The 22685-nt window shown below is 46.0% G+C and overlaps 1 long non-coding RNA gene across 1 annotated transcript in view; it reads left to right on the top strand.

Moving 5' to 3' along the window:
• The first annotated feature begins 4455 nt into the window (after positions 1-4455).
• Positions 4456-22685, top strand: part of LOC116275796 — a 33549-nt gene continuing 15319 nt past the window's right edge. Inside the window, exon 1 of the long non-coding RNA XR_004185119.1 lies at positions 4456-5592. This is a non-coding gene — a long non-coding RNA (uncharacterized LOC116275796). The remainder of the gene's footprint in view (positions 5593-22685) is intronic.

The raw sequence follows: 22685 nt of genomic DNA, 5'->3' as shown, positions 1-22685 counted from the left end.
GTGAGCCACCACCTCCAGCCAAGAATAGACAGTAAATGTTTCTTATCAGATTTAAAGAGTCTTCTATCAGTAATTCCAAAAGGGAGGAGGGTATAATGAGGCATGTCCAGCTCTCTGTTCCCATCATGTCCTGAATTCGTTTTTCAGGTTAACTTTGGAACACCCTGGGCCAAGAGGAGGGGTCCATTCAGGTGGCTGGGGGGCTTAGAATTGTATTTTTGGTTTATACTGTCCATCTGCATTCTCAAAGCTCCAAGAGGCAGGAGCCATGGTGGGTCCAGGGGAAGGCAACTGACACTCCAAAACTCCCTTCTCACTGCTGCTTCAATGCCAACTTCACAGAAAGATAGATATACGATGGTTCTGTTTATTTAGTCATCACAAATGTCACTATTATCACAGATGACATTAATTTTTAAAAGATAAGGAAGAAAATATGTCACATTTCTGTTTTGTGCATATGCTGATTGAATGAAAAGTTTATACCAGATGCCAACTTAAAATAAGGACATATAAATATTTAATTGTTTGTATGTATGTATACATTGCTGCATACACAATGTGTATCTATACAGCTATAGAGCACTGATTCTCAGCTGAGGGGTGATTTTACTTTCCAGGAAGACATTTGGCAATGTCAGGAGACATTTTTGGTTGTCCCAGCTGAGGGCTTGGGGGTACTCCTGGCATCCGGTGGGTAGAGGCCTGGGATGCTGCTAAGCATCCTTCAGTGTACTGGGCAGTCCATATTACCTGAACTGTGCTGGGGTTGGGAGAGCCTGGCCTGGATGTACATCTAAAGCCAGGAGTTCTGGGCTGTTGTGTGTGAAGCCATGAGTGCTGGCATCTTTCTTCAGAGCATCATTGACACACATTGATTCATTTCACGTCCCCACCTTGGCTGACTCAACTAGAAGAAACCACAAGTCACAGATCAGCGAGGGGCCAGGCCTCACAGTCCTTATGAGACAACCTTGATGGCACTGGGGTTCCCCTGGGAACACACACGGTCAAGCATAGCTGCCCTGCTCAGTTCTCAGGATGACAACTATTCACACCTAGTGTGCTTTGTAGCGCACCTGGGATGGGAGTTGTAATGGCGGAAAGGTAACGGTGTGGGAGGAAAGGAGTGAGAAGGGGAACCAGAGAAGGGAGGGCCAGTAATGTTAGTTTTATGAAGATATGAGAATTAGCGCATGATTTAAAACATTGCTCATAAGGACTGCTTAGGCACAATTTGTCTATATATGAAGACATTGAGATATGTGATTTTATAGCCAGAGCTATATGTAATGTGTGTGTGTGTGTGTGTGTGTGTGTGTGTATACACACGTTAATAATGAGGTGAAACATTTACTGTCCTAACAGCTGGCACCAACATTCCACATGGAATGGGAACTGACTTTGAGACACTTTCTGGATAAGTCACTGGACTGGAGAGAGACTTGGAGGGCAAATGCGCCAGCTGGACCCCCAGAGAATAAGCTAGCTTGCTGCTGAAGATGGAAACCCTCTCACTTTTGCTCCTGAGATGGGAGATTAAGAAAAAAAATTGAAAGGAAACAAAAAATAGAGAAAAAGAAGGAGGAAGACAGAGTAGCCAGAAAGATGATGAGATGCTAGGATGCTCCACGGGTGGCAGAGCCCGTGAGAAATGTGTGGTGGGTTTTGGGGACGGGGTGAAGTGGGAAGGCCTTTAGGAAGCAGAGTGTGGCGCTACTTTGCCACTTTTCTAAGTGGGAGAGAAAAAAAGAATGAGAGCATGGCCCTAGGTGTTGGTCGTGCAGTGTGCTCAGAACCATATCAGGATGTCTTTCCTGTCCTGTCTAATGCTCTGTGTGGCAAGTTAGAGCTGCCCAGGGAAGAGACTCCGCCCTCTCTTCCCCTGTGCCCCGCTCCCCACCGCCACATGATACGTGAGGGAGGGCCCTGGAGGCTGAGGCCATGTTGGGGCTCTAAGCTCCGGCCTAATCCAGTGAAGTCTCAGGGGAGACCCTGAACCATAAGGCAGGATTAGTGTTTCCAGCCACATGGATCTAGATGTTAAGGAAGCAAGGAAGCTCCAGCTGACAGGTGGGGAACCAGACTTACTCCACCAAACGATTAGACCGGATGCCAGCTCATTTCCAGATCTCGCTGCCAGAGATACTAGAAAAGCCCTTAGGTAAAACAAAGTGAGGAATCAGAGGAGGACACAAATCCACCAAGTGAAGAATCCACACACCTGCAGCAATGACACTAATGCTTTGAAGAAGGCAGATTCCTCAGACTTGTCACATATTTATTTGCAGGTTCAGTCTCTAGAGATTCCGGAGTCTGGGATCTGGGATGGGGTGAAGGGAGGCGTGGTTTAGCCACAGCGTGCCCTGTACTGCTGAATTCTCCTGCGTGTTCTCAAGTGCTTGCAAATGAAAGGTCATCTGGGCCTCAACCAGTCATGGGGCCTGTAGACGGTGAGCAGCCTGGCAAAGTCAGAGGTCTGTGGGGTGGGGGTAGTGGGGCTCCATGGGCAGGTTTGCCCATGCCTGAGCACCAGTTCCTTACTCTAACACAGGCACACCGCAGAGATATTGCAGGTTCGGTTCCAGACTACCACAATAAAGCAAATATCACAATAAAGTAAGTCGCACAATTTTTTTGGTGTTCCAGTGCATATAAGTTATGTCTACACTATACTGTTGTCTATTAAGTGAGCAATAGTATTATGTCTAAAAAACAATGTACATACCTTAATTAAAAATACTTTATTGATAAAAAATGTTAACGATCATCAGAATCTTCAGTTGTCATAATCATTTTGCTGGTGGAGGGTTGTCCTTCAGTGTGGATGGCTGCTGACTGATCTGGGTGGTGGTTACTGAAGATTAGGAGGACAGTGGCAGTTTCTTAAAGGACAAAAACAATGAAGTTTGTTGCATCAATTGACTCTTCCTTTCAAAAAAGATTTCTCTGTAGCATGCAATATTTGACAACATTTTATCCACAGCAGAACTTCTTTCAAAATTGGAGTCAATCCTCTTAATCCCTGCTCCTGCTTTATCAACTAAGTTTATGTGATATTCTAAATACTTTGTTGTCATTTCAATGATGTTCACAGCATCTGCACCAGTAGATTCCATCTCAAGAAACCACTTTCTTTGCATATCTGTCAGAAGCAACTCCTCATCTGCTGAAGTTTTATCATAAAATTGCAACGATTCAATGTTCTCTTCAGGCTCCACTTGTCATTTTATGTTTCTGCCTCTTCTGCATTTACTTCGTGCACTGAAGTCTGAAGCCCTCAAAGTCATCCATGAGAGTTGGAACACACGTCTTCCAAACTCCTGCTAATGTTGCTATTTTGACTGCCTCCTATGAATCACAAATGTTCTTAATGGCATCTATAAGGGGAAATCCTTTCCAGGAAGGTTTCAATTTATTTTTCTCAGATCCTTCAAAAGAATCACTGTCTGTGACCACTAAAACTTTTTAAAAATTATTTCTTAAATAATAAGACTTGAAAGTTGAAATTACTCCTTGAACCAAGGGCTGAGAATGAATGATGTGTTAACAGGCATGAAAACAACATCAATTGTACATCTCTTTATACACCTCCATCAGAGTTTTTGGGTGACCTGGTCCATTGGCAATGAACAGTCATATTTTGAAAGGAATCTTTTCTCTTAAGCAGTAGGTCTCAACATTGGGCTTAAAATATTCAGTAAACCATGTTGTAAACAAATGTGCTGTCATCCAGGCTTTGTTGTTCCACTGATAGAGCACAGGGAGAGGAGATTTAGCGTCATGCTTAATGGACCTAGGATTTTGTTGATGGTAAGGGAGGAGCATTGGCTTCAACTTAAAGTCCCAGCTCCATTAGCCCCTAGTAAGAGAGTCAACCTGTGCTTTGCCATGGAAGTCAGGCATTGACTTTTCTTCTTTTTCTTTTTTAATTATTTTGAGATGGAGTCTCACTCTGTTGCCCAGGCTGGAGTGCAGTGGCATGATCGCAGCTCACTGCAACCTCTGCCTCCCAGGTTCAAGCAATTCTCCTGTCTCTGCCTCCTGAGCAGCTGGGACTACAGGCACATGCCACTATGCCCGGCTAAGTTTTGTATTTTTAGTAGAGATGGGGTTTCACCATTTTAGTCAGGCTGGTCTTGAACTCCTGACCTTGTGATCCACTCACCTCAGACTCCCAAAGTGCTGCGATTACAAGAGTGAGCCACCGCGCCCAGCCGACTTTTCCTTATCTGTGAAAGTCTTGGATGGCAACTTCTTCCAAGAGTAGGCTGTTTCATCTTCATTGAAAATCTGTTGTTTAGTGTAGCTATGTTCATCAGTCATCTTAGCTAGGTCTTCTGGATAACTTGCTGCAGCTTCTCCATCAGCACTTGCTGCTTCACCTTGCACTTTTATGTTATGGAGATGGCTTCTTTCCTTAAGCCTCATGAACCAACCTCTGCTAGGTTCCAACTTTTCTTCTGCAGCTTCCTTGGCTCTCTCAGCCTTCATAGACTTGAAAGAGGATTAGGCTCTGGATTAGGCTTTGGCTTAAGGGAATGTTGTGGCTGATTTGATCTTCCATCCAGACCACTCACACTTTCTCTATGTCAGCAATAAGGCTGTTTCACTTTCTTATGATTCACGTGTTCACTGGAGTAGCACTTTTCATTTCCTTCAAGAATTTTTCCTTTGCATTCACAATTTGGCTGTTTGCTATGAGAGGTCTAGTTTTCAGCCTCTCTTGGCTTTTGACATGCCTTCCTCACACGCTTCATCTTTTCTAGCTTTTGATTGAAAGTGAGAGACTGTGACTCATTTTTCCACTTGAATACTTAGAGGCCATTGTAGGGTTATTAATTGGCCTAATTTCCATATTCATGTGTTTCAAGGAATAGGAAGGCCCGAGGAGAGGGACAGAGACAGGGATTGGTCAGTAGGAGCAGTCAGAACACAGACGACATTTATCGAGTTCACTGTGGGCATGGTTCATGGTACCCCAAAATAATTACAATAGTGACATTAAAGATCCCTGATCACAGATCACTGTAACAGATGTAATAATAATGACTAAGTTGGAAATATTGTGAGAATTACCAAAATGTGACAACAGAGACACAGAGTGAGCACAACCTGTTGGAAAAATAGCTCTGATAGACTTGCTGTATACAGGATTGCCACAAGCTCCAATTTGTACAGTTGCAACATCTGCTGAGCACAATCAAGTGAGTTCAGTAATATGAGGTGTGCCTGTAAATAGCATGAGGTCCCCTAGTTTCTCTTCCCTCACCTGCAGGAGCCTTTAAACCTGAGACCTGAGTTGGATATTGTCCGCTGGTCTCCAGCATTCTCACCTCTTTCTATGGTGTCTTCCTGGACTGTAACGGTAGGGAAGATAAAAATGATGTTTTTCAAACTCCCTTGCAGCTATTGCTCTGACAGTACACTTCGTTCTGCCAATCAGATGTCATCAAGCCGAGATGTGAAGCGGAAGTGAGGCAGAGGCTCCCTTCCTGTTGTTTGGCGCAGTTTTCTGTGAGAGAGCAGAGGTGGGAGATGTGCGGCTCTGTGCCCCAGTGTTTCTGCATCCAAGCTCTAGCCTTGTTGAAGGTGAGAAAAGCAGCTGTGATGGCTTTAGGACCCTGGCGCCTGGCTTCTGATCCCTGGACCACAGCTAAGGGGCTGTGTTCTTGAAAAGAGTGGTGATCTCCTGATTTTCCCTGTCCTGGCTGTGTCAGAGGGAGCAGCTCTCTCAGTGGGTTGGTTCTGTGGTATTTGAAGAGACATTCTTGGAGGCCCAAGCAAGAGTCTGCTGCTCCGGTCCTTCCAGTGCTTATTTATTTATTATTTTGTTTTATTTATTTTATTTTATTTTATTTTATTTTATTTTATTTTAAGTTCTGGGATACGTGTGCATAATGTGCAGGTTTTTTACATAGATATACATGAGCCATGGTGGTTTGCTGCACCTATCAACACGTTGTCTAGATTTTAAACCCTGCATACGTTAGGTATTTGTACTAATGCTCTCCCTCCCTTTGCCCCCCACCCCCTGACAGGCCCCATATGATGTTCCTATCCCTGTGTCCATGTGTTCTCATTGTTCAACTACAACTTATAAGTGAGAACATATGGTGTTTGGTTTTCTGTTCCTGTGTTAGTTTGCTAAGAATGATGGTTTCCAGCTTCATCCATGTCCCTGCAAAGGACATGGACTTGTTCTTTTTTATGGCTGCGTAGTATTCCTTTTTTTAAAAAAAATCCTTGTATTAAATGCTTTCCTGTTGAAAATAGCTACACTGGGCTGGGCACAGTGGCTCAGGCCTGTAATTCCAGCACTTTGGGAGGCCAAGGTGGGCAGATCACCTGAGGTCAGCAGTTCGAGACCAGCCTGGCCAATATGATGAAACCCCATCTCTAATAAAAATACAAAAATTAACAAGGTATGGTGGTGCATGCCTGTAATCCCAGCTACTCAGGGGGATTAGGCAGGAGAATTGCTTGAACCTGGGAGTTGGAGTTTGCAGTGAGTCAAGATCCTGCCACTGTACTTCAGCCTGGGCAATAGATCAATACTCTGTCAAGAAAAAGAAAAGAAGGAAAGGCAGTGAAACCCCGTCTCTACTAAAAAATACAAAAATCTAGCCGGGCGAGGTGGCGGGCGCCTGTAGTTCCAGCTACTCGGGAGGCTGAGGCGGGAGAATGGCGTGAACCCGGGAGGCGGAGCTTGCAGTGAGCTGAGATCCAGCCACTACACTCCAGCCTGGGCGACAGAGCAAGACTCCGTCTCAAACAAACAAACAAACCAAAAACAAAAACAAAAAAAAAAAAGAAGGAAAGGAAAGTAGAAAAGAAAAGAAAAAAAAAAAAGGGCACACTGGATTCTATTTCCCACTAACTGACAACCAGAGGAGTTGTTAAGAACCGTGGAACTAATACCCTAGATTTAGAACAACAGAAAGTTCACAACACACAAACAGCCACAAAGGAGGTAGAGTGGGCTCCTTTCCCAGTTAGCACTTCCTCCTCTATGAGAGCTAAGTGTCTCCTCTGGGCCCTACCACGTTCCTCTCTCCCAAGCTGGGCTGGGACTAGGGTGAGGCAAAGGTGCCTAGGCACGAAATGTAAGGAGGCCCTTACCCTCAGGGCTGTGCGAATGCATGCTAAGCCCTGAGAGTCAGTGCCTCTGTAAATTTTGTATCCTAAGTACTTCACTTGCCTCACCCCAGTCCTGGCCTCCTCAAAAATCTGACCTACGTGGACCTAGTTGGCCTCAACGTTGAGTGCAGAGAACTCTTGGCCTCTGCTCATGCTCTGGCTCACAGCCCATTCTGTAAGTAGCTCCTCTGGAGGGCTCTCAAGTCTGCCCTGCACCTCACACTGTGCCTATGTGAGGCCGCAGCTCCCAAAGGCTCTCTGCATTCCCTCTGCTGTGTCATCCCTATCCTACTGCCAGCAGGGAGGACCTTTTGTCCCGAGCTTAAAACGGGTCCCCACTAGCTATGCCAACACGACATTTCCAGGTAACATCAGATACCCCCAGGGGAATAGCAGCTTGGGGCATTGTTCTATGAGCTCTTCGTGCCCAGTGTCCAATCATCAGGCTGTATGAACAGAAGTGCAGTATGCAAAACAAGGGAGGGGAGAGTTCTGCTCCACCCCAACTCGTCAAACACACCTGGAGAGGCTCTACTTCCAAGGGGCTGGAATCCTTGAAGGAAGAACAATTGGCAAACAGCTAATCAACATACAGGTGTTGCCCAATTTTAATAAAAAGTAGGGAAGTGCAAATGAAAGCAGCAGAGCAGAGAGGTACTTTTTGCGCTTATCAGATTGTCAGCAGTTAGAACTGCTGGGCACAGTGGCTCATGCCTGCAATTCTAGCACTGTGGGAGGCCAAAGTGGGCGGACTGCTTGAGCCCAGGAGTTTAAGATCAACCTGGGCAACAGAATGAGACCCTGTCTTTACGAAAAGAAAAAAAAGAAAAAAGAAAAAAATTAAATCAAAAAAGGAAAAAAATTAGAAGCATGAATGATTCAGTAGCAAGGTCTAGAGCGGGGTGCTGTCTCATCTCTCAGTACCCTGGACACCTTGGCTGAGGGAAGACAGAGAAGGCAATGCCAAGAGTAGTGTCAGTGCTTCTATAAAGGAAGGAAGTGAAAATACGTTCTTCTCTCTGTGTTTCAAAATGGCCGCATGCCTGGCAAGAGGCAGATAGCAAAGCTATGGCATTCCCTTCCATCCTGTTCACAGTCACTTCTTATCTGCCTTGAAGGTTCACTGGGGGAGCTCGAGGGAGCAGCTGCTGAGGCAGGCCATGCACAGAAGGAGATTTCAGCCTTAGAACCTACTCAGATGAGCACACTGCTCTGCTTGCATGGGCTCTGAAGATATCCCAATCTGGGTTTCCAGGAAGCTCTAGGCACTACTAGAAACACATCTGGAGTGGGGACGGAGGAAGGCAGCCTGTAATAGCCTACATAGCCATGGACTATGAGCTTGCCTGACCTGTTATTACCTGACGGAAGTGTAGCCCCAGCTGCTAGGTGCCGGCAGGGGTGCTGGGGTGGTGCAGGGTAAGGGGAGATGTGAAGAGCGGGAGAGGGGAGCTCTTTATGACAGGGAAATATGTGCACCTCCAGGAAGTTTTGTGAGTGCCAGGTGCAATCATGATTAGTAAAAACACACTGGCAACTCCTGGACAAGAATTACCACATATGCACTACTAAGGGAGAAGGAAAGTTAGGAAGGGGGCCATGTCTCTTTAGGGAGGTGGCACAATGTGGCTATTTTAGTGAGAAAATAAGTCTTACCTTGGTCTCAGTCTTGCGATGTGACCTGAACTTATTTGCTTAACCACTCTGAGTTCCAGTGTGCACACTGGAACGTGCTGGCATTCTTACTTAGAATGTGAAAGTCAAAATAAGAGTATGTAAAAAGATATGCTGAGATGTTTCCACTGTTACACAAATGAAAGGGTTGGGTGTTATGTCCTCATCTCCTGTCCGGCTCTTCCCTCTCTACCTCCAGCTTAATCTTCTCCTGCTCCACCTCACTCTGTCCTCAGCCTCACTGGCCTTTATTAGGTTCTAGAAAGAGTTATCCTATTTCCTGCCTCAGAGCCTTAACACATGCTGTTCCCTGTTCTTGTAACACTCTTCTCTTTTTAAATTGTTATTATTTAATTTTTGAGATGAGATCCACTCTGTCACCCAGGCTGGAGTGCAATGGTACAATCTCAGCTCACTGCATCTGCCACTTCCTGGGCTCAAGCAATTCTTCCACCTCAGCCTTCCAAGTAGCTGGGATTACAGGTGTGTACCACCACACCTGGCTGATTTTTTTGTGTTTTTGGTAGAGATGGTGTTTCCTCATGTTGTCCAGGCTGGTCTCAAACTCCTGAGCTCAAGTAATCCACCTGCCTCAGCTTCCCAAAGTGCTGGGATTACAGGTGTAAGTCACTGTGCTCAGCTTTCTTCTCTTTATGTCTGGTTAGAAGAGCTCATCCCCCAGAGCTGAGCCCAGGCATCACCTCCCCAGGGAAGTCTTCCATGATTTTCCTGATTAGGTCAACTTTTATTTGCACTCATATGAGCAAAAGTACATCCTTCTCATTGTACTCATCTCAACTGTAGTTTTACATGTATTTGTATGATAAGGTGATGGTTACCTGTCTCACTAGAGGCTTGTTGTGTGGATCATCAGGCAGTTGTATTGAAAAACTCCCATAGAGAGGAACATAAGCCCTTAGTAAGCTCCAACTCACCAGCCATGTGAATGAGCCACCTTGGAAAAGGATCTTCCACCCTGGTCAAGCCTGCAGATGACTGCAGCTTGAGCTGATATATGTCTGCAATCTCATGCGACATCCTGAAATAGAACTACCCAGCCAAGCCACTCCTGGATCCCTGACCCACAGTAACATAAGAGAGAATAAATGATTACTATTGTTTTAAGTCACCAAGTTTTAGGGTATTTACTATACAGCAGTAGAAATAGTGCAGATTTAGGTGCCTGGAAATGTGGTATTGCCATAAGAAATGTGGGAGTGGCCTCGGCACTGGATTTGGGCAGAAGCTGGGAGGAGATGACGGTGCATGATAGGTTAAAGGGACTTCAAGAGACTTCACTTCAAGAGAAGCCTGATGGCTGTGATAAGGATGCAATAAGAGCTTAAAAGAAGTGAGGAGGGTCAAGTACTCATGCCTGTAATCCCAACACTTTGGGAGGCTAAGCTGGGAGGATCACATGGGGCCTAGAGTTTAAGACAAGCCTGGACAACATAATGAGACCCCATCTCTACAACAAAGTTTTAAAAAATTAGTGGAGCATGGTGGTGTGCACCTGTAGTCCTAGTTACTTAGGAGGCTGAGGCACTTGAGCCTAGGAATTCAAGGTTACAGTGATCATGCCACTGCATTTCAGCCTGGGTGACAAGTGAGACTCTATCTCCAAAAAAATAAAAATAAGAGTAAAACACTTGAGAGAAGAGGTTCTTTGTTATGTAATGGTAAAAAGTTTAGAAATGCTGTCACTTATGATAACCTGGAAAATAGCAAGAGGTCCTAATGAACTGGGTGATCCAACAAACGAGGGTTCCAGGCAGTGTTGAATAAACATAGAGTATCATTTCTGGGCAGTGGTAGGAGTGAGTCAGTCAAGAAATGATTAACATCTGCTCTGCTGGATTTCAAAATTGCTATGGGCCAGTGACTCCCGTATGCCTCTTGCTTTCCCCATTTTTGAATGAGGAAAGGGAATCTAGAGTAATGCCTGTCTGCCATTGCAAGTTGGGTATGTGGGGGTGCAGATAATGTATCTCTTTGGTTTGTAGTTTTAGGATGGAGAGGAACTATACTCTAGGAGCTGTACTTGAGAAACCATCATAGGACCTTCATTTATGCCAGGACCTGATTTAAGTAATAAGATACTGTACCTCAAGCTGATGTTGTCATTGAAGAACTTTTTGGGCATGTTGAAAGGCTTGGGAGTCTGATAATTTTAATTTAAGAGAGATGTGAATTACAGAGGGCAAGAAGGGAAGGCAGACAATGACTGCAAGTATCTGAGAGAGTCCCCAATGAGCCTGATATCATGGTACCCATTCTCTGTGTAGTTAGTTCCTTCCCACATGATTAGTGCTTTGTGACCAATAGAATTCTGTGGAAATGACAGGGTGTGTGACTTCTTAGACCAGGTGATAAAAAGCCTTGCAACTTTTGCATTGGTCTCTTGGATTGCACACTCTGGGAGAAGTCAGCCACCATGTCAGGAGGACACTCAGGCAGCCTGTGGAGAGGCCCACATGAGAGGAACTAGGACCTCCTGCCAATATCCACAATCAACTTGCCAGCCATGCAAGTGAACCACGTTGGAAATGGACCTTTCAACTCCTGTCAACGCTTCAGGGACTGCACCGCTGGCCAACATCTTGACTGCTACCTTGTGAGAGATTCTGATCTAGTGCTTGCATGAGGTAATAAGTGATTATTGTTGTTTTGAACAATTATTTTTGGAGGCAATTTGTCATGCAGCAATAGATAACTAATACAGCCAATCCTCTCTTCTCTGGCCTGCCTTTTCCTGGGTAAACTCTCTTGCTTTTGAATTTATATTCAATTTGTGAGCAGGACCAGGATGAAGATGAGGAGATGGGGAGCCTAGGGCCTCCTTCAATTTTGTGCCTGAGGTGTCTTGCTGGTTTCACCCTTGCCCCAGTCCTGTGTCTGGTTTCTGCATGGTGTGATAAAAGGTCAGTCCCTGGTGATCTCGCCCTTAACCTCACCGCCTGGTGATCTCGCCCTTAACCTCACCGCCTGACTACTGCCAGCCCCCTGTGCCTGACTTGGCTTCCTGTGGAGTCAGGTAGACAACCTCTGTAGTCCTTTAAGACTGCAGGCAATAAAAAAGGAGGAGTGGGCTGGGTACCACCAAGTGGGGGCAGTTCTCATAGAATTCTGGAACCCAACAGGTCTTCACATTGGCCCTGAGATGAGTAGAGAGGTCTTTAGTGGTGGAGTACATCAGGTGGTTGTGACATCGTGACCTTAGGGTGCAAACAGTCCTCAGCGGTGCAGGGCAGTTCCAGAGGGGGCCACGAGAGAATGGCCTTCCTCAAGGTAGAGATTGGAGCCCATGTGGGACATTCATATATAAAAGCAGAAGGAAAATAACACTAGTAACGTGTTGAGTGACTCCTCCAAGCCAGCCACTGGCTTTACCTCATCCAATTCTCCCGACAGCCCAATGCATGATATACTCATCATCCCTTAACCCCAGTTTCAAAAATCCAAAAAGTGGTAGGGTGCAGTGGCTCATGATCTCGGCACTTTGAGCAACAAAGTAAGACCCCCATCCTGGGAGGCTGAGGCAGGAGCATCGCTTGAGCCCAAGAGTTTGAGGTTGCAGTGAGCCATAATCATGCTACTGCACTCCAGCCTGTGTGACAGAGCAAGACCCTGTCTCTAAAAATAACTCCAAAAGCTCTGACAACCAAAAGATTTTTATAACTCACTTGGTGGCAAGTCCTGGACTGAACTGATGTGAGACTATTTATGGTCTTAATTATGCCATTTACTGTAAATATCTATAAGTTTCCCTACAAAAATATTAATGCATTTGATTACAGGGTGTTCCCCAGAACCCACTGAGTGCTCCATAATATAGTGTTATGCACCATATAACTTTTCTAAAACCCAGCATTTCTGAATGTTGAAACATCTGGTCTGAAGATAAAGTACAGTGGGCGTCTCAGTCTATTTTCTGCTTCTATAACAGAATATCTGAAACTGAGCAATTTACAATGAATAGAAATGTATTTGGCTCATGATTCTAGAGGTTTGGAAGTCCAAGAGAATGGTGCTGACCTCTGGTGAGGGCCATCGTGCTGCATCATTCCATGGTGGGAGGCAGAAGGGCAAGTGAGCATGTGAACCAGAGACAGGATGGGAACTGCCCACTCCAATGACAATTAATCCACTTCTGCCATAATGGCATTAATCCATTCATGAGGGCAGGGCCCGAATGGTCTAACCACCTCTTAAAGACCCACCTCTTAATATCATCAGTTAAATTCCAGCATGAATTTTCGAGGGGACATTCAAACCATAGCAGTGAGACTGTATTATTATTTTTCCGTTTTTACACATAAGAAAAATTGAAGTTTCATGAAAAGTGATGACATTTTCTAATTGCACAGTGACAGCCTTTTTCTTACTCCTGTTCAGAGGAGAATTATGTCACAATACTGAGACTCTGTTACCTACCCACCGTCCCTACCCCGATCACAAGTTCCTGATGGGATGTGGCACCCTGAGATCTTTCTAGACCCCTTTCAGTTATTTTTATAATAAACTTCCAAACACTTCCCGTGTTTTGGATATTGATTGTTTCTGGACAAGTGGCAATCAGAGATTTATCCACAGAAACTCCCTAGAGTTTAAGGAAGCCTTTTGTACTGCCAATGTGCTCATGTGACTAAAGTAGAATAAACTCTTGGGGGTTTCTTTTCATTGCCCATCTCCGTGCTGACCCTCCTTTACTGCAAACCCTTGCTTACCTTGTGCCCTTGCCAGAACTTCCCTCTGATCTCATTCTCATTTAGTAATTAATTCACTCAACAAACACTGATGGAGTCCCTGCTGCTGCCCACAATGTGGTGGGAGAGGTTTTATGATTTATTAGGAGAGCACTGGTTTGACAGACAAAAGATTAAGGTCCTGGTTCTGTAAGAGTTCAGACAAGGCCTTTTTTCTTTGATCTGGACCTCAGTTTAACCTTAACCAAATGTGAAGTAAGAAGATAATTGAGAGGATGCAAAAACCATCATCACAAAGTATTGAAACCTAATACAAACAGGACTGAACAATAAAGAGTGTGGGCCTTGGCACAGTCTGCCCAGGGTGCTGGCTGTGCAGTTCTCTTGATTCAGTCCTCCTCTGGGTATCCTTTTAATTTTCAGGGTGGCTTATCTCATGATCACAAAATGGTTGCCAGCAGCGTCTGCAATCACACGCTTTACGGCCAGAGTGGGAGAGGTGGAGCTATTTCAGGCATTAGGCTCAGTTTCCAAACTGGTTGCTCTGAGCCAGATCTATTCCAATGGAGCCTACACTGGTTCCAGGGGTTCAGAGCCTAATCTGGAGAAGTTAGCAAATATTTTGATCATCAATCCTGGAAAGAGTGTTATTTCTAATAATCATCACACAAAAGTCCAGATTTCAAGCTAATTGGCTTAAGCCGGAGTTACCTGAACAAATCCCATGGCAGGAGGCTTAGGATTGCCCCATTTGGCTTGGAACTATTAGTCCTACTCCAAGAACTGGGGTTGAGGTCAGTTTTGCTCAAATTGCATGCTCACTACAGATGGGTGGGAGTGATGAGGTTTTGGGATTGCATAGAGGGATGCAACCAAAATGTGCTCCACTAACTCTAAGTTCCCTTCTCACTCTTTCTTTGTTTCTACGTTTTGACCCCCCCATACGTGATGTTGCAAAGGATACCCCCATCTTAACATTTTTTCCCCACTCATTTACTTTAACCTAGTCACACTGTCTGGGGATTCTAAGATCAACTTCTAATCTTCCAAGAATGTTCCTCTAAATCTGAAGGCAAGGAGAAGTGGAAACCGAGATCTGGTGCACTGCTGGTTTGCGGTGTCAGCATGGGCTAGGCAGGAAGAAGATTTCTGGTGGCAAAACCTCTGCACATCTGCAGGGCTTCCCCTTTGCTGGCACTCAGATGGCACTGAATACAGGAATTTTCATCAGTTTTTCAAAATATAGCAGTAATAAGTGGAGTGTTAAAAACTCAAAAGGCTACATGAAACATGCTCTTCCCCACCTAATACCTCCAATTCCCAATTCCCAGAGTGAACCACCATCATCTACATTTCGTGTATGCTCCCAGTTATGTTCTGTACGTATACTAAAATATATAAACAGTATTTACATAGGTATGTGTATATATACAACCAAAGCCTCCTTCTTCTATATATAGGGATTATAGTACAAATGTTTGTTGAATGAATAAATGAGTGACTAACAGTAACTAGGGGGCTCTGACTGTGAAAGGCTCTCATCTATGCCCCCAACAACTGTCAGTCAGGAAAACAGAGCTCACACAAGTTGTTTGAACAGAGAGATTTTAATGTAGAGAATTGAGTAAACAAAAATTGGAGGCTCAGAAAGACAGAAAGTGGCCATTGAGGACTTACAGAGATACTAACTGCCAAAAAGCAGCTGAACCTTTAGGGCAGAGGAACAAAGAAAGAGACTGGGGTTGTTAGAACCTGGAAGCTTGGAGTAGAAACAGCAGAACCAGGACCTAAAACTCAGAGAAGCCAGCGCTGGCTGATTGGTGCTGATGTTGCTGGACATGCCATGGTGGGTTCTGAGGGGCCAAAAGTGGGTGAACTGGAATTCGCTGCTGGTGGAGTGATGTGGCCAGGAGTAAGCAACAAATGGGAGAGATGGGGTCTCTCCTTCTGCCTGTCTTTATCCCTCCAAGAGTCAATGGGAGGGGGCCTAGTAAGGAGAAGCTGGCGAAGGGGAAATGTGGTTTGCAGGATTTCATCTCCAGGAGCACAAAGTAGAGAACAGAAGGGCGAATTTGGGGCTGAGGGACAAGAATTTAATAACCAGTGCACCTTGTTTTTATTCGTTTGGAGCTTTTGTACAAATTAGAAAAAAGTATACCCTCTGGGCAGAATTGGCCCTGGGTCAGGGTGCATGGTGTCGTGGTAGAGAAAGGTGCTGCACCATACCTGGGCATAAGGTGGGCAGGAGAATATGGGCTGGGTTTTAGCCCCCAACTATCCTTTTCACCAGGTGTATTTGTATAGGGTACAATCTGGTGCAGTCGTATGTAATGGCCCTGCATCTGTCCGGCTATAGGCATTGTAGTGCAATTGGTTACATGTGGACATCACACACACACACGCACACACACCACGGAAGCACTTTCTTTTCTTCTTTGGGAGCAGGGCTTTGGGATGGTATATCAATCAGGAGGCCTCTGTGATCCCTGCTGTGTCAACTCACTGGGTACCGGCCCTTTCTCAACACCAGGACCCGGGGTCTGACAACTCACTGGGTACCGGCCCCTTCTCAACACCAGGACCTGGGGTCTGACAACTCACTGGGTACCGGCCCCTTCTCAACACCAGGACCCGGGGTCTGACTTGTACAAATGTGCATCTACAGGCAAAGCATTGACAACATAAACATAATTTTCTCAGTAAATCTAGGATGGGAAGCTGTTTCTGAGGGGGCTGTGGTGAACAAAGATGGGAATTAGGCCTTTTTAGACAGTAGGCATTCAAGAAGTTTGAATGGCTATTTCAGAATGCTTCATAACAGAGTTTTCAAATTGGATGGGAGTCTAGAAATGACCGGGTGGTAGTGATTGTGGTGATAAGAATAGTTGTCTTACATTCAGTTCTCTGGATCCAAACTGAGACAGAGGTGGTGTGAGAAGCTGGTGGGTGCTAAGTGGGAAATCACCTGCGAGGAGGTGAGGAGGCAGAGAGGGCAGAGGGAGAAGCTGAGAGACGTGCAGCTGCACCAGAGGCCCTGGCTGTTCCAGGAACCTCTGGAACAAGGATAGCCCTTTAAGGTAGTCTCCAATTTAGGTAGGAAGACTGGGCTGTGTGTCTACACATCAGCCTTTCATTGGCTGTGGCCCCTTGGGAGGAGGCATGGCCTCGGAAGGGGAGCAGGTTTCTGGTGAGTAATAACTATGACCTTCCCATCGGCTGGAAGATTGGGGTCTTGGATCTGAAGAAGGGATATGGGGAGCACACCACAGCATCCACTACAATAGCAATGAGGGTGTCAATAGCTACCACCTGGCCATCACCTACACCAAGCTAGATGCTTCACCCATAAACCTGGTTCTCTCCAAGTCTCCACCATCTGAGTGAGTGGTATTAACCTCCAACTCCACTTCTCAAAACAAAATCACCAGAGCCCTCCTTGATTCTCCCCTTTTCTTCTCTCACAATCTGTCAGTAGGAATTATTGGTTCTAGCTCCAAAATACATTCTGAATCTGTCCACTCCTCTCCATTTCCATCCCTCTGGCCCAAGCCATCAAGTCCTCCATGGCCAACTGTAACAGCTTCCTAACACACCTCTCTCTTTCCACCCAGGTTGCCTAGACAGCCACTCTCCATACTGCTGCCAGAAATAACACTCAAAATAATGCTCTTTTTAATTAAAAAACAAAACTCTTCAATTGCTTTTGTTGCATTTAAGGTTCAAACTTCTTACCACGGAGTGGAAGGCCCCACACAATTAGCCCTGTCTTCTTCACCAACTTCCATTTTTCTCTGGTCCACCATGTTCTAGCTGCATGGTCTCTCTCTTCATTCCTTGTACATGTCAAGCTTACTCTTGTCCCAGAGCCTGTGTCTTAGTTGTTCCCTCTGCCTGGAATGGCCTTCCCTAGAACCTGCCTTGGCTGATTCTTCTTGCTATTCAAACCTCAGCTCCCACCTCCTGCTTTAGGCCTCCCCTGACCACTCTAATTAAATTCCTACTGGAGACATCAGTCCACCTGGTTCCAGGGGCCAGGCCTTCCTCTTGCAGCCTAGGGGCGCTTTGTAGACTGTTCAAAGCTCCCTTTGCACAACTCAACTTGGCAGTGGAGTCTTACTTTCTATTTTCGTGATCTCAGGGATGTCTAGAGACCTCGTTGGCCTGGCTACAGCACATCCTAACCGGGCATTGAGTTGGAGGAACTCAGGAGGGTATAATCTGGCCTAGCTCCTCCAAGTGAGTCAGTTACTAAGTGGAGAAGAGAAGCCCTTTACCATTGAATTTTTAATTGTACTGGAAACTGCCTAGCCCTTTGGTAGAACAATAAAGGGGAATTTGGTTACTTGGTCTAGAGGCCTGGGGCAAGTAGGAACAGAGATGAGGTCAGAAAGATTTTTAACATGTGGGCTTTCTTTAGTCATTAAAAGAGAAAAGCAGGCTCTTACAATGTTTGAAGGAAACCATTATGCAGTTTGCAAGTAGTTATTGGATTCTGGCTGTGACCAAGACATTGAAGGACTTGGGCTGAGTTTTGGGGCCACTGGAGTATGATGGGGCCACTGGAGTATGATGAGGCCTCTTTTGTCATGGAGCTGACTTCTAGGAAGGGAGACAGGGCAGAGGCAAAGGGCACAGGGACTACATCATGGAGCGCCATGCTGCATCAGGCACTATGTTTGGGTTTCCATACACACAGAGCAATTAACACACAGTAGGCCATGTGTACCTGGACCCAAGGGGCTGACCAGGTGGAGGGGGCCGGGACTGCCCAGGAAGGGGAGCAGGTGATCTCTGAGGAGCAGAGGGGATGCGAAAAGGCTTCCTGCAGGAGATGGACTTGGAACCAGCTCCAGGTGCACCGCGGACTCTGAACACACACCACTGAAATAATGGGCCATGAAATTCATTTCTCCAGCACTATTCTGCTTCTCTGTCACTTCTTTCCCCATCATTTCCTTTCCCGGCTACAGAGCACTCAAGAATGCCTTGCTGTGCCCAGTCAGGCCTCTGGAGTCCACCCTACCTGGCTGACGTATTATTATCACCAGCAAACACACACCAGAGGCGGTATCTTGGCTGGGAAGCACATTGGCACCTTGGAAGCCCTTCTTAGAAAAAGTAAACGATTGGCATTTGAGCCTCCTCATTGATTCCTTTGGATGAGGCAGAAACCGCTGCCCAGAAGGATGAAGGGGTGAAGTGGAAAAACATGCGCTGGCTTCAAAGTGGAGCATGGGAGGTTGGGAACAGTTCTGCTTTGTGAACAAAGTTGTGCAAAAGGCAGAGAGAGAGAGAGACAAAGATAAAGAGAGAGAGTGCAGGAGAGCGAGGCGGGAGGGAGTCAGCTTTGGATGATTTGAATTTTGAATTGCCTTGAAAATCACCATGCAGCAGTATCCAGTTCTGCCTTTGATGGTCGAGAGAAACCAGCTGCATTTACTCGTCTTCAGGTCTTGTTTCCCCCCCAGCAGTGAAGCAAATTAAGCAAAGAAACAGTGAAAGTTGTAGTTGGTATAATATCTCAGGCCAAGGTCAGGCTAATTGTTGGTGGGTGGGGAGGGAGCGGCGACAGAGACAAGGCACACACTCTAGGTGTTGATATTTCTCACTCCGGCTCCATTCTGCTCCCCATGATGTCACTTTGGCATTTCCAAACATGGCAGGCTTTCTTTACAAACTAAGACCCCTTGTTCTAACCACCAGCATTCCTGCATCATGCCATGCATTCAGGCAGGTAAGACGTGGTCCCTTTGCCCAAGTCGGGCTACAGGAGTGGCAAACCTTGAGACACATCCCAAGATATCCTATAACGCTGTTCTTAATTTGCAACATCAGCAGGGAGGGCAGGTATTTGCCGGTGAGTGTAGCCTGATTTTTTCCTGCTGCCTCATTTTTATCATCAACTCAGTTGTAAAAATTAATATCATGGAGGCTTCCTTGAAGGATATGAAATGCGTACTTGTCCCTAGAAAGTCTAAAATGTACCTTTGTGTCAAATTTAAGCAGCCATCTGGGAAGCTTGCCTGTGCTGTTTTGGGCCCTGGTAGAGCTCTTTTGAATGAGTGGCATGCTGGCAGGATGCCAGCTGCCTGAGAGGAGGAACAGGGAGGTGCTTGACCCCGTGAAGGGTAGAAGATGGAAAAATTGTCATTTCAAAACAGCAAGTGGTTCCTCTCTTGATAGAGGTAGAGACTTTCACCTTTAGGGCAGACATTTCCTTTGTGTGGTTGTGTCCATCAGAATGGACCCTTGGGGACAACTGGGCAGTAGTCTGAATGCTGATGTTTTAGATGGGAATATGGGAGATTAATTTGTTGCATGTGGTTATGCCAGAGCAAGGTCTCTCCTTTTTGTCTCCTTCTCTCCCTTCCTTCCTTGCTTTTGATTGTGCTCTGGTCACCTCCTTCTGGTCCACACACCTTAGTAAGGCAGTGTGGTCACTGAATGCTGCTGTCCAGAAAGGGATTCTCTTCCCTCAACTGCTTCCTGAGTAATGATCAAGGTAAAAGTGATGAAGTGGAAGGGGCGGGTAATCAGACTTATTTTGAAAACTCAAGATTCTGTCCTGACCACTTCTAGGCATGACACATCTTCCTTTACCTTAAGAGCAGCCCCAGGCTAGCCCAAAGAAGGCCTGGAGGAGTTAAATGTAATTCTGGTTTGGCCACTTGGATTCTCTTGTCGGCTTGACCTGACCTTAGGTCATTAGGATAGTGACCACTTGGCTGAGTACACAGCTCATGCAGCCCCCTATTATGGCCCACATCAACAAAAGTGGGGGATATAATGGATCTCTCCATGTTTTATGAAAATGCTCTTGTCACTCTTGCAGTTGAAACTTCTGGATTAAAGATGTATGTGTGAATAGGAGAGTATTGGGAAAAGGGTGATATTATATTTATTGGAAGGTCAGTGGAGGAAGGGCATTGACTGTGGCACCCACAGAGGGAATACCTTAGCCTGTACTTGTACTTAGAGGTACAGGGAAGGAAGGGACACTGATGAAATTTGTCTTTCAGAACCGCTCCTGGAGTCTTCCTCCCAAGAGCAAGGCCCTGGTGCTGCTCTCTCAAACTGTTCAAGTGCCTTAATGTAACTGACTGCTGGCTCTGCTGGCCCCTCCCACTGGCTCCAACCATGGCTTGGTCCCCACTCCCCTTAACCCCAGCTCCTGCACTTCCCATGCAAAGCACTGCCAGCACCTCTGGATAACTTTCCCAACCACATTCTCATACTATTTGCTCAATCATTCCATGGGGCAAGAGAATGTCACCCGACGAGGAGTGTAGACAGACAGGACAAGTTGGACAGACAGTCCTCAGACAGAATCTTTGAAAACAGGGACTCCATTATTGGAACTGAAAATCCTAAGTCTTACCACCCATGGAGAGGCCATATTGGAGGCAGTCAACCTGTGCCTCCAGCTGATGTAGTCCCATTTGGGGATCCCCAGCAACTGTGAACAATACTTCCTTTCTAGGGGCACCATATGCATCCCAGGGAGTATAACTGTGAATTGTGTGGAAGCCAGATGTTAACTTGTCTCCCTACTGCAAACACAGTGACCTTCCCAGACAGAAAACCAAGTCATTATTTATGGGTACCCTGTGAACTGTTTTCCCTATAATGGGACCTCTCCAATTAGAAAAGGAGGCATGAAATTTGTCCCTGACTTCTGCTGACCCCACCTTGGCCTGGGCCCTGGAAAGCATTCGTGTCAGCCTCCGCTCACTGACCAGGGTTGTGACAGACGACTATAGAATTACCCTACACCTTTTCCTTGTAGGCCAAGATGGAGTCTCTGCAATTCCAAATACATCCTGCTCTACCTGGATCACTGCCTTGAGCTGGGTGGAAAGGTCAGCAGAGATATGTATCCACCTGGCTTTCTAAGGTAGACCCAGGTTGTTGATGGCATCCGTTCACCTGGCTGGATCCAGGACCCTGGGGCGGTCATGGCTGAGGCCAGTGCTGCAGGTTAGTCTCGTCTCGCTGCATGGATCCTGTTGGTAGTAACCTTAATTAAATGCTATAGGAGACTAACTAAATGGATTTAGTCCCACCTTCTGTTGGTCAAATTAATCAGAGTGGCCGATAGAGTGATGCATTTAAGGGAGGATTTGCCAGAAGCTAAGGCTGTAAAAACCAGGGCTAGATTTGGTTTGAGACAATTCTCCATGGGTCTTTCAAGTTTCTGCATGGTTTGTGAGCAGAGGCACTGACTGCCTTTGTTCCAGATGATCTTTTCAAGCATGCTGTACCACAAGCATGGGAGATAGTATCTCTTTCTGAAGCCAAGGGCAGGCAGGCTTAGTGTTCCTTAGGAAAGATTCACCTTCCCTCCACTCGGGGTTTCTCTCCTGTAGTGCAGGTGTGTGCAGGAGCCATGTGGCCTTTCCTGTGCTGCCCTGTAAGATTTGAATCTTAGGGAGCCGATGCAAAGAAGTACTGCTTCTGGATCCTGCTACTTCTGTGAGTCATGAAATCTTTGATCTCTGACCCAGGAGTCTCATGTCTTCTGTTAGCCTCCAAGAAGGGTAAAGTCATCTTAGGCACGTCACAGTTCTTGATCACCATATCTGGCCAGAACCACGCTTGAGTGTGGCATGTCTGTGAACACCATCCATCGTGTGCGTCACAGGAAGATAAAAGTCAACTGCTCTTGACATCACCAGACCATACTGGATGGTAGGTGTGGGGGTCACCATCCACCACTTTCCACCGTCCAGTGCAGGCAATCAGTTCTACATAAAGATCTGGGAGGCTGGCTGGAGAGGGCTGGAGGAGCCTCAGGAGTCAGACCATGTGGGTTTCTATCATGATCTTCCATACCCTACAGGCTCTGTTTTCCCATCTGTCAAGCAGGGATAACAACAGCACCTACTCTGGAGAGGTTTTGTGGGGACTCAATAGTATGGCTCCATCCAGGAAAGCCGTGATGAAGGTAGCACTTGTTATTTGTGTTTACCATTATTATTATCATCCATATCATTATTCTGCCCACTTGGACTTATTCTTTGTAAGGCTTGCCTCTCCCTCTGAACAGCCTGTCTATAATCGAAGCTTATATTTTCTGCACCAAAATTGGCCAATTTATATGGCACCACCCCTCACCACCATCACTGGATGTGCCTCTAATCTAATTAGACTAATTTCAATTTCCTG

This window comes from Papio anubis, chromosome 7, assembly GCF_008728515.1.
Source record: "Papio anubis isolate 15944 chromosome 7, Panubis1.0, whole genome shotgun sequence".
In the NCBI taxonomy this organism is placed as follows: domain Eukaryota; kingdom Metazoa; phylum Chordata; class Mammalia; order Primates; family Cercopithecidae; genus Papio; species Papio anubis.
The sequence above is the reverse complement of the archived record's forward strand: the minus strand, read 5'-3'. Positions and strand labels throughout refer to the sequence as shown.